The sequence below is a fragment of the Gallinula chloropus genome (assembly GCF_964237585.1).
Source record: "Gallinula chloropus genome assembly, chromosome: 22".
Taxonomy (NCBI): domain Eukaryota; kingdom Metazoa; phylum Chordata; class Aves; order Gruiformes; family Rallidae; genus Gallinula; species Gallinula chloropus.
Window position 1 is genome coordinate 643,661 of NC_140107.1, and position 12,187 is coordinate 655,847.

General features: G+C 49.4%; 1 pseudogene across 1 annotated transcript; it reads left to right on the plus strand.

The window, feature by feature from the left end:
• The first annotated feature begins 557 nt into the window (after window positions 1-557).
• On the plus strand, window positions 558-1,480 carry LOC311199953 (olfactory receptor 14A16-like; annotated as a pseudogene). The gene has a single exon. The product of its transcript is annotated as an olfactory receptor 14A16-like (transcript).
• The last annotated feature ends 10,707 nt before the right edge of the window (window positions 1,481-12,187 follow it).

Sequence of the window (12,187 nt, forward strand, 5' to 3'; positions counted from 1 at the left end):
GCCCTGTGAGACTCGATTCCTCAGCTCTCTGTGGGGTCCAGTTTCTTTTGCAGGGAACAGCAGGGTGTGATCACAGAGCGTCCAGCACAGGGCAGCTGAGAGCAGGGCTGATGGACAGAGCAGCTCTCCCCACGCTGCACTCAGGGGAAGGTTTCACTGGCACTGCAGGAGCAAGGTCAGGGAGTTCTGACAGAAGAAACACTCCTCAGGTACAGCCAGGAGAAAACAAAAGCTCCAAAACTCTGCTCTGCCCTCAGGTGAGACTGGAGCGACAGTGCTGAAAAGCTCATTCCTATCCATAGGGGATTTAGTCTGAGATCACACCATCCTTCTATTTACTGACTGCTGCCAGGCAGGACTGAGTTCTCGAGAACCCACAGCCAACCCTCCTCCCAGCAGTGGCACGCTGAAGCCAGCACAAAGCAGACGTACCAAAAGGGACGTGACAAAAGTCTTCCGGAAAACAAATTGGAAGAGGCATTCCTGAAAGAAAAGATCAGTAAATTATCACTGCACTTGTTCCTCCTTGGACAGGTCTCCACACTTGACAGCAGCAGATGTCCAACAACAGCACCTCCATCAGCCAGTTCCTCCTCCTGCCCTTTGCAGACACACGGGAGCTGCAGCTCCTGCATTTCTGGCTCTTCCTCGCATCTACCTGGCTGCTCTCCTGGGCAATGGCCTCATCATCATCACCATAGCCTGTGACCACCACCTCCACACCCCCATGTACTTCCTCCTCCTCAACCTCTCTGTTACTGACCTTGGCTGCATCTCCACCACTGTTCCCAAATCCATGGTCAATACCCTGTGGGACACCAGGGCCATTTCCTACACAGGATGTGTGGCTCAACTCTTTTCCTTTTTAATTTTTATCTCCACAGAGCACTGTCTTCTCACTGTCACGGCCTATGACCGCTACGTTGCCATCTGCCACCCCCTGCACTACGGGACCCTCCTGGGCAGCAGAGCTTGTGTCCACATGGCAGCAGCTGCCTGGGGACGTGGGTTTCTCAGTGCTGTACTGCACACAGCCAACACATTTTCACTGCCCCTCTGCCATGGCAATGCTGTTGACCAGTTCTGTGAAATCCCCCAGATCCTCAAGCTCTCCTGTTCAGATGCCTACCTCAGGGAAATTGGGGTCATTGTGGTGTGCTTCTGTTTCTCTTTTGGCTGTTTTGTGTTCATTGTGGTGTCCTATGTGCAGATCTTCAGGGCTGTTCTGAGGATCCCCTCGCAGCAGGGACGGCACAAAGCCTTTTCCACCTGCCTCCCTCACCTGGCCGTGGTCTCTTTGTTTCTCAGCACTGCATTCCTTGCCTACTTGAAGCCTCCCTCCATCTCCTCCCTATTTCTGGACCTGGTAGTGTCATTTCTTTACTCGGTGTTTCCACCAGCAGTGAACCCCCTCATCTACAGCATGAGGAACCAGGAGCTGAAGGATGCCCTGTGGAAACTGAGGACTGGATCTTTCTAAGCAACAATAAAATTCTTGTATCACCAACCATGGAGCTCACATTATGACCACTCCCTATCTAGTAGGGTTTTATAGTTTGGGAGGCAGTTGTTTTTTGGGTGTTTTTCCTTCTAGATTGTCTAATCTTTAACATGATCCACGTTTATCCCATTCCTAATGAAGTATCTCCCTGTCTTGTGTGACCCAGACACTGTGCTCTATTTACATCGTGTCTGCCACCAAAGGCCATTTTTTTCTTCCTTTTTTTCCCCCCTGACATTTATAAACACGTTACAAGCACATCTTCATCACCTGAATGTACTAATGGTCGCAGAAGAAATACACACCCTCCCCTGTACCTTCACTACTGTCTCTGTCATCTCCCCCATCATTCAGGTGTTTCCACCTCTCCAGATGATACCCTGGTGCCTAAGGACTTCTTTTCAGTAGACTAAGCTGAAATATGAACCTTACTTTGCTTGGAGGATTCTATCTCCACTTATTCTTTGGACATTCAGAGGTTGCTGAACTCTCCAGTGTCTTCTTTTACATATAGAGAGTTAGGAACCCTCCATTTTTCGGACTTTTAATGAACTGTTCTGTCATATGATCGGGGTGTTGATATATAACCTTTCTATATACCTGAATAAAACTGTTCTGGGAGAGAATCTCCTGTGAAAACTGACCCCCTTCACACGCTGCTTGGCTGTAGCAGGCAGCTGTGGAGAGAGATTTCATGGTTATTAAGAAGGGTCATGTTTAACTGCTGTTTCTTGTCAGAGAAATCTGTCTGTGCCTGTGAGCAGAGATGATGGGAGGAAAAGTGTTGGGAGTCCCAGGAGGCCAGTGAGGGAACTGCTGGTCTTGAGGAAGAGCAAGGTTCTCCATGCAGGGTTGGATCTCAAGAGACTGCTTTTCCTGCCTGTCCAGTTCTCCATAGCAGACCCATGTCCATCACAGAATGCTGCTGTCACTTCTTCTATCAACTGAGCCGTGACAGAAAATACCCGTGACTGGAGAAAGGTCCTTCATGGGAAATTCCTTTGACATCTTCATCACCAAGGACCCAACTAAAATCCAAGTAGCTATAGAAGGTTTGAGTTTTTTAAGGAAAGTGACTTGAAGAGCCATGCTTGTAAGGGCTTATAAGGTTAATGAGCCCCAGGGTGCCTCTGGTGAGCCCAGAGACCTCAGATACCAAAAGGAGAGTGAAGAAGCCTCTCGAGAAGTCCAAGTCAGGAGTAATGCCCTTGAAGCATTTACAGGCCCCAGTGGCAGCCATTCCTGACAAAGCCTCCCCAGGGGCTCCGTAGAGCAGACAACTGGAGGTCATGAGGACAAACCCAGGCAAAGCACAGGCAGCTCTGATGCTGAGGACACCCTGGCTTGGTCTGATGAAACAGAAGCGCTGACCCCCAGCCCCTGGGGGCTCACTGACCCTCACCTGTGTCTCAGGGCTCTTCCTTGGGATGTGGCGAGTGTGATGCCAGGGGAAGGACAGGGCAATGACACATGGTGGCCTCCCCTGGGATGGGTGCAAGAAGGCAATCATGCTCCATGGCCATGAGGACAATGTGTCTTCCCTGAGGCCTTTGTGGAAGGGACATCAGCCATAGCCAAGAGGGAAAAGACCTAACAGTGACTTGTAGCCTCAATGGCACACTTGGCCATCTGCAGCACAGCCTCACACCTCTGCATGTTTCCTTTAGGCTGCAGGGACACAACACACTTTCCAACCTCATTCCCACCCCACGATGTCCCTGCCTGTACTGCTGTCTCTCCATCCTCAACAGCTGTTCCCACAAACACAGAGCCACCAGCTCATCCAGACTTCCTCCCAGTGACTTCTTGATCACAGCACTATCCTCAAAATGCTGTGTTTGCCTGCCTTCTGCACCTGGTAATGGCATTTCTTTGCCCGGTGTTTCCATCAGCTGTCAAACCCTTTCATCTAAAGCATGAGGAACCAGGAGCTCAAGGATGCTGTGTGGAAACTGAGGACTGGGTATTTCTAAGCAGTAATAAACTGCTCATCCTCTTCTGCACAGAGCTGGCCATGTAACTCACGTGAGGACCCGTGTGTATTTAGTAGCTTTGTGAGTTGTTCGTTTTTTCCTCCTAGTTTGTCTAGGCTGGAATAACATGGTTCACTTCCATCCTTTCCCAATGCAGCATCTCTTGGTCCCGCGTTGCCCAGACACTTTGCAATGACCTGCTATAGAAACATCAAGGGACCCTCGATACTGACTGAGGTCGTCATAGACCTTCATTCCCAAACTCTTTCCACGTTGGTCTGGACACAACAACAACAAAAAGAAGGGGTGTATATAACCTACAGAACATGTTCTGCTCCAGTTATTTGGTCATTTTCAATAAGCACGGTGGCCACCAGCCCAGCAATGACATTTAAAGCGAAGTGGTCCATTCCCTTTGAGACTTAAATCAGAACTACCTGGAGTATCAAAGTAAATGGTGTTTTTTAAACCCAAAGGATGCTTAATTCTATTATTTGATTTTATTCCATTAATCCAAAGGTTGCATCTTTGTGCTCCTACCCGATTGCTATAGTTACACTGAATGGTAACTTCCTGGTTGGTTATGTCAACCAGGTTCTGCCACAAGCCAAAGGGTTTGATTCCCTCAATATCTCAACTCCCATACGATTTCTATTAGACCAAAAGCTATCAAATAATTTCTTATGACCGATTTCATTGACCCATGTCCAACTTAGCCATGGAGGGATGAGTTTTCCTCATCATTGGTGTTTCTCAACATACAGCATAACATGTCACCTCTGACAGGAAAAGAGTGATTATAGGTTGCACAATTAATGGGTCGACACCCAGGGAAGATACAAGGATTTCCACACCTGAAGTTCCAATCACACACACTACGACCCTCAAAACCTCCATTGTTGTCATTCCATTTCAGACAATATTCCCCCTTTTCTGGAACTGGGGTTTTCCATGGTTTTGCTTCCTCATTCCAATAGAATGAATCATTACCAACGGTTATGTCACTTAGATAACTCAAGAGCCATTTCAGGGATATAGTTTCAACGTCCATGGCCAGTCTTAAAATCCTGAAGGGCTCCCACATCCTCAACAATTTGTCAGGTTAAAAGTGTTGGGCACCTGCTGGACCGAAACAATGTTTTTGATAGTCTGCTAAACGCCCTATAAATATTAACAAAGCAGTTATTAACTGTCGTGGTTTCACCCGGCTGAGGGCCAAGATCCACGCAGCTGCCTGCTCCTTAAAGGAAAAGAGCATGTTAAAGGGAAGGGGAGGGGGGTTGAGAAGTAAGGGAAGGGAAAAGGAAGAGAAAGGGGCAAATAACCCCAAGATCAAGAAATTAAGAGGCCCGTGGGTTGGGATAAGGATAGTTTACTAAGATAACAGAAAGATACAATGTAACAATACTAACAGGACTTCAAAGCAAAATATATGAAGCTGTTGATACACAGTACAGTTTCTCACCAAACCCACAGCTCAGGCCGTGCCACCCAGAGCCGTCCCAGAACCCGACCGTCCCCCAAGAACCGCGCGCCCCGGAGCCGCCCTTGGCCTTCCTCCCGTCAGCCCCCCGATATCCTGGGCAGGACATAACTGGTGTGGAATACTCTCTTTGGTCAGTTTGGTCACCTGTCCTGGCTTCGCCCCTCCTTTCTCATGAAGAGCTGAGAAAGTCCTTGACTGTCTGACAGCAACTAGAAACATCAGGGTGTTATCAGCACTACTCCCATTTTAGCTCTCAAACACAGCATTCATCTGCTGTTACAAATGAAATTAACTCCATCCTGACCAAAACCAGGACATTATCCACCCCTTATTCCATACCATTTACGTCATGACCAGATCCAACCATTTCTTGTTTCAGACACACATATATGTGTGTACACATGTATACATACACATGTGCATACAGGTATTATTCCCTTAGTCCATTCCTCTAAGTTTGTTGAGTGAATGAACATTTAGTCCATGATGATTTTCAGGCTTCATTCGTCGTAACAGTCTCTCATGGTGTCAGTAGGTGCCATTGGATTGTTGCATGCTGCATCTCGGGCTCTCGACTGATACACCTGACGTGGTCCATGTTCATAGTCTGTGAATCAAAGATGTTCATTTTCAAAGGGGAAGGAGGAAAAAATTCCTGAACACCAGGTCTTGGTCCCGTCATCGTGGCACTGTTCCTTCATTGACTTGTATGACTCCGGCTGCAACTCCATTGGTACAACATACAACAACATACAGCAATAGTAGCAATAATGAATGCACAGAGCAATTATTATAATACAATTTCTACCTTATTAATTATATTGGCTATTCTCACCTAAAATCCAATCCCTCTGGGGTACACATTGAAATTCTCCATCCTTCTGCATTACCCACCAAGTACAACCACGTCCTTGAGCAAAAGCAATCCCAGACACTGGTTTGCCTTTGCCTGAAGCAGGGATGACCCAAACCGTCTTCCCTAATATACTCTTCATATGCACCACTGGGACTCTGTCTCCTTCCACAGTGCATGGAGATTTTGACTGGGCAGGACCAGGTCGACTGGTGGATCCTCTAGAGTTAACTAACCATGTGGCTTTGGCTAAATGTGTATCCCAGTGTTTGAATGTTCCACCACCCATCGCTTTCAGGGTAGTCTTTAAGAGCCTATTATATCGTTCAATTTTCCCAGAGGCTGGTGCATGATAAGGAATGTGGTACACCCACTCAATGCCATGCTCTTTGGCCCAGGTGTCTAAGAGAGTGTTTTGAAAGTGAGTCCCGTTGTCTGACTCAATTCTTTCTGGGGTGCCGTGTCGCCACAGGACTTGCCTTTCCAGGCCCAGGATTGTATTCCGGGCAGTGGCATGTGGTACGGGATATGTTTCTAGCCAGCCGGTGGTCGCCTCCACCATCGTAAGCACGTAACGCTTGCCATGGCGGGTTCATGGGAGGGTGATGTAATCAATCTGCCAGGCCTCCCCATATTTATATTTCATCCACCGTCCTCCATACCAAAGGGGCTTCAAGCGCTTAGCTTGCTTGATTGCAGCACATGTCTCACATTCATGGATAACTTGTGCAATAGCATCCATGGTTAAGTCCACCCTTCGATCTCGAGCCCATCTATATGTTGCATCTCTCCCTTGATGACCTGAGGAATCATTAGCCCATCGAGCTAGGAATAATTCACCTTTACTTTGCCAGTCTAGATCTACCTGAGCCACTTCGATCCTAGCAGCCTGATCTACCTGATGGTTGTTTTGATGTTCCTCCATGGCCCGACTCTTAGGTACATGGGCATCAACATGACGTACCTTTACAACAAGCTTCTCTAACTGGGCAGCAATCTCTTGGCATAAGTCAGCAGCCCATATGGGTTTGCCTCTACGCTGCCAGTTGTTCTTTTTCCACTGCTGCAACCATCCTCACAGGACATTGGCTACCATCCAAGAATCAGTATAAAGGTAGAGCATTGGCCACTTTTCTCTCTCAGCAATGTCCAGGGCTAACTGGATGGCCTTCACCTCAGCAAACTGGCTTGATTCTCCTTTTCCTTCAGTGGCTTCTGCTACTCATCTTGTAGGACTCCATACAGCAGCTTTCCATCTTCGATGCTTTCCCACAAGGCGACAGGAGCCATCAGTGAACAGGGCATATTGCTTCTCATTCTCTGGCAGTTTGTTGTAAGGTGGGGCTTCTTCAGCCCATGTTACCTCCTCATCCTCTGATGACATCCCAAAATCTTTGCCTTCAGGCCAGTCTGTAATCACTTCCACAATTCCTGGGCGATTAGGGTTTCCTATTCGAGCCCGCTGAGTAATCAGTGCAACCCACTTGCTCCACGTAGCATCAGTGGCATGGTGTGCAGAAGGGACCTTCCCTTTGAACATCCAGCCCAGCACCGGCAGTCGGGGTGCCAGGAGGAGCTGGACTTCAGTTCCAATCACCTCTGAAGCAGCTCGAACCCCTTCATAGGTGGCCAGTATTTCCTTTTCTGTTGGAGTATAATTGGCCTCAGAGCCTTTGTAGGCCCGACTCCAAAACCCCAGCGGTTGACCTCGAGTCTCCCCTTGTGCTTTCTGCCAGAGACTCCAGGTAGGGCCATTCTCCCCGGTTGCCGTGTAAAGCACATTTTTAACATCTGTCCCTGTCCGGACAGGCCCAAGGGCCACTGCATGGACTATCTCACCTTTGATCTGCTCAAAGGCTTGCTGCTGCTCAGGGCCCCATTGGAAATCATTCTTCTTCCGAGTTACGTGGTAAAGTGGGCTCACAATGAGACTGTAGTTTGGGACATGCATTCGCCAGAAACCTATAACACCTAAGAAAGCTTGTGTTTCCTTTTTGTTGCTTGGTGGAGACATAGCTGCTATTTTATTGATAATGTCCATTGGGATCTGACGACGCCCATCCTGCCATTTTATTCCTGAAAACTGGATTTCTTGCGTAGGTCCCTTGACTTTACTTTATTTTATAGCCAAACCAGCTTCTAGAAGGATTTGAATTATCCTTTTTCCTTTCTCAAATACTTCCTCTGCTGTATTGCCCCATACAGTGATGTCATCAATATACTGGAGGTGCTCTGGGGCTTCACCCTTTTCCAGTGTAGTCTGAATCAGTCCATGGCAGATGGTGGGGCTGTGTTTCCACCCCTGGGGCAGACGATTCCACGTGTATTGGATGCCCCTCCAGGTGAAAGCAAACTGTGGCCTGCACTCTGGCGCCAGTGGTATTGAGAAGAAATCATTTGCAATGTCAGTTGTGGCATACCACTTGGCTGCCTTTGACTCCAGTTCATACTGCAGTTCCAGCATGTCCGGTACAGCAGCACTCATACCTGGAGTGACTTCATTCAGGCCACGATAATCTACTGTCAGCCTCCACTCTCCATCAGACTTCCACACTGGCCATATGGGACTGTTAAAGGGTGAGCGGGTTCGGCTGATCACTCCTTGACTCTCCAGTTGACGAATCAGCTTATGGATGGGGATCAGGGAATCCCGGTTTGTACGGTATTGTCTCCTGTGCACTGTTGTCGTAGCAATTGGCACTTGCTGTTCTTCGACCTTCAACAACCCCACAACAGAAGGATCCAGGCAAGGCACGCAATTGTTCAATTTCTTCTGTCTCCAAAGCAGCTATTCCAAAAGCCCACCGGTACCCTTTTGGGTCTTTAAAATAACCTCTACGGAGATAATCTATACCTAAAATGCATGGAGCTTCTGGGCCAGTCACAATTGGGTGTTTCTCCCAGTCCTTCCCAGTTAAGCTCACTTCAGCCTCTAACACAGTCAATTGTTGGGATCCCCCTGTCACTCCAGAAATGCTGACAGGTTCAGTCCCAACATGATTCGATGGCATTAGCGTACACTGGGCACCAGTATCCACCAGAGCCTTGTACTCTTGTGGGTCTGACGTGCCAGGCCATCGGATCCACACAGTCCAATAAACACGGTTATCCCTCTCCTCCACCTGGCTGGAGGCAGGGCACCTCTATTGTTGCTGATTGTGTTGGCTGTTCACTGGTGCAACGTTCTTCCTGGCAGAACCGTGTTGTGCGATTCTTTTGCCTCGCAGCTCATTTACTCGTGCTTGAAGGGCTGAGGTGGGCTGCATACCCCACTTACTCATGTCCTCACCATGTTCACGCAGGTAAAACCACAGCGTCTCTCGCGGTGTGTACCTACTGTATCCTCCCTTCTGGGACGATGGATGCTTTCTCCCAGTATCTGCAACATTGCTCCATACGGGTTGGGAGTTGGACACATTTTTGTCAAGTCTTTTGACCAGTTTCTCTAGTGCTGCGATCACAGAGAGGGAAACATTGTCTTGATACTTCCGGACTCGGCAGGACACCTCATATACGGTTGGTGGATATGTATCACTCCAGTCCATTGATGCCAATGAATTGGTGTGCTCTGCTGGTGCACTTTGTACAACCTTACGCCACAAACCTGGGGTGCATAAGACATCATCAGGATCAGAGGGAAGCTGTGAGTTGTCCATATCATAATGAATTATCTCCCGTACAGCTAATTCTCTCAGGTGCTGGATAACTGCCTCTATGTTGTTACACTTGGGTGATTGACATGTAATGTATTCCTTTATGGGATACCTTTCCCTCACACTTGACAGTGGTCGCCTCCAGAGGCTGAGGATTTCAGGCTTTTCCCCAATTCCCTTGTCAATGCCTCCTTCTCTAGCTAGGGATGCCAACTGCTTGGCCTCCCTGCCATCTAATTCCAGACTACTGGCCCCGTGATCCCAGCATCGGAGCAACCAAGTGATGATGTGCTCACCTGGGCGGCGGCTGAAATCTTTTCGAATCTCACGCAGCTCACTCAGGGTCAGGGATCGTCCTGCCCAGGATATTGGGGGCTGACGGGAGGAGGAGCAGGGGCGGCTCCGGGACGCGCGGTTCTTGTGAGACTGTCGGGTTCTGGGACGGCTCTCGGTGGCACGGCCTGAGTTGTGTGGTTTGGTGAGAAACTGCATTGTGTATCAACAGCTTCATGTGTTTTTGCTCTAAAGTCCTGTCAGCATTGTTATAGTTTATCTTTCTGTTATCTTAGTAAACTGTCCTTATCCCAACCCACGGGCCTCTTATTTCCTGGGTTTGGGGTTATTTGCCCCTTCTTTTTCCCTTCCCTTACCTCTTTCCCCCCCTTCCCTCTTCCCCTGCTCTTTTCCTTTAAGGAGCAGGCAGCTGCCTGGATCTCGGTTCTCAGCCGGGGTGAAACCACGACAGGGGGGTATCAATGTGATTGCGGGTTAAGATAAGGTTAGGGAGGGAGGACATTTACTGTTGCTGGGGGGTCTAGGCGTTGAAGCGGGGTGCTGGGGGAGATATGGTGGAATTTGAAGTTGAAAAGGAAGGCGTTTGGGTGAGTAACATGGGGCTGGGGGGGTATAGATTTTTGTGGTCGGTTAATGTTTGGCTGAGGGTGCATAAGTTGTGCTGGGGGAACGCTTAGTGCTGTGGGGTTGGGGCATGGGGGATGTAGAGTAGTGCTGCAGGGGACATGGGAGGATTTTGGGTGGGAAGGGTGGGGTTTGGGCTTTCTAGAGGGCTTTGGGGGCAACCAGGGTCACTGTGTAGCTTTAATGTTGGGTTTGGAGTGGAGCTTAAGTGGGTAGGGGGTGAAACCAAAGGTGGTCCAAGGGGAATTGCAACAGGGGGCATAGAGGGTGCTAGGGGGAGATATGGAGTCATTTGAGGAGGAAAGGAGGGGGCTTGGGGTTTTGGGGTTGTTGGGGGGCCAGCAGTGGTGCAGGGGGTTTAATGCAGTGCTGGGGAGTGAAGGGGGGGGGGCATCTGTGGGTTCTGGAAGGAGCCTGGGAGTGGTGTAGGCAGTGCTGGGCGTGTATGAGTGGGATTTCTTTGGGGGAAGCAGGGGGTCAAGAGGGTTAAAGGGGGGTGGGGAGTGCCTGCCAGAGTACCTGGGCAGGATTAAGGGTGGGCTGGGGGGCAGGATGAAGGTGTGGGGGGCACCCATGATTGCAGAAGGGAGGGAATCTGGAGGGTGTAGAGGAGTGTTTGGGTGAGATATGAGGGGATTTGGAGGTGAAAATGAAGGGGTGGGGGTATTTGGGTTTTGGGGGGCCACCAGAGGTGCTGGGACGGTTAATTGTGGGGGCACGCATAGCTGATAGGAGGGGTGTGGGGATGTTGTACAAAGGTTCTGGGGGTGGATATAAGGGAATTTGGGGGGTAAAAGGGGAGGTTTAGGGTAGTAATATGGTGCTATACGTTCCAGCTATACCAGTGCCCACCTTCCAACCTGTTAAAGGTCCAGCAGTATGTCCCAAGCAAAAGGGGTGAGGGATGGCAGATGTTCCTGGCCTGAAACCTCCCCATTACACAAGCAGCCCATAAACCTTGGGGCTCATGAATTCCCAGCCAAGGGAACAGTCCTAACGGTGCCAGATGTCATTTTCTGGCTCTTCCATAGTCCAACATCGAACATGCTGAACGTCCAGCAATGGAGTCCCAGGGTCTCTAACACCTATTGCTGCCATTTCATTGGAGGCACCACAAGTTGGAGAGACACCTACAAGCACATGTGGATCATTAAAAAGATGGAGTTTCCCTTCAGACCTTGACAAACTTGCACAGGTGACCCAAAATTGGCCAAGGAGGGTGTTCCATGCCAATTCCATCAAGCTCAGCATAAAGGGGGCTGGTGGGGGGGAGGAGTACAGGGCTCTGAGCTGTAGGGCCTGAGCTCTGTGGTTTGGTGAGAAACTGCACTGGGCATCACCAGTGTTGTATATTTTACTATTTTTTTTGTTTTCATTTCCCTCCCTTCCCCCTGTCTCCAATCCCTCCCACCCCACATCCTCCTCCCAGAGAGAACGTGGCCTCTTGATTTCCAGCTCTTGGCTGGAACGAAACCATGACAAAAGATTCCAGCACAACACCCACACATCAAGGCAGCTCAGACATGATGGGTGGAGAACAGGCTGCAGGGAGAAAAATTTAGTCATTCCAGGGGCTGCCATAGCAGTCAGAGGTGCTGAACAGGAATCTGGCCATGAGCACTTTGGGCTGCACTGGGAGGAGAGTGGCCACGCAGACAAGGACCCTTCTTGTCCATTTGGACTCAGCACCAATGAAGACACCTCTGGAGCAGCCAGTCCCAGTGTGGGGCTCCCCAGTTGCGGAATGTGGAGGAACCCTCGTGTGGTCACAGAAAGTCTGACAAGATACAGTTAGGGGTCTTG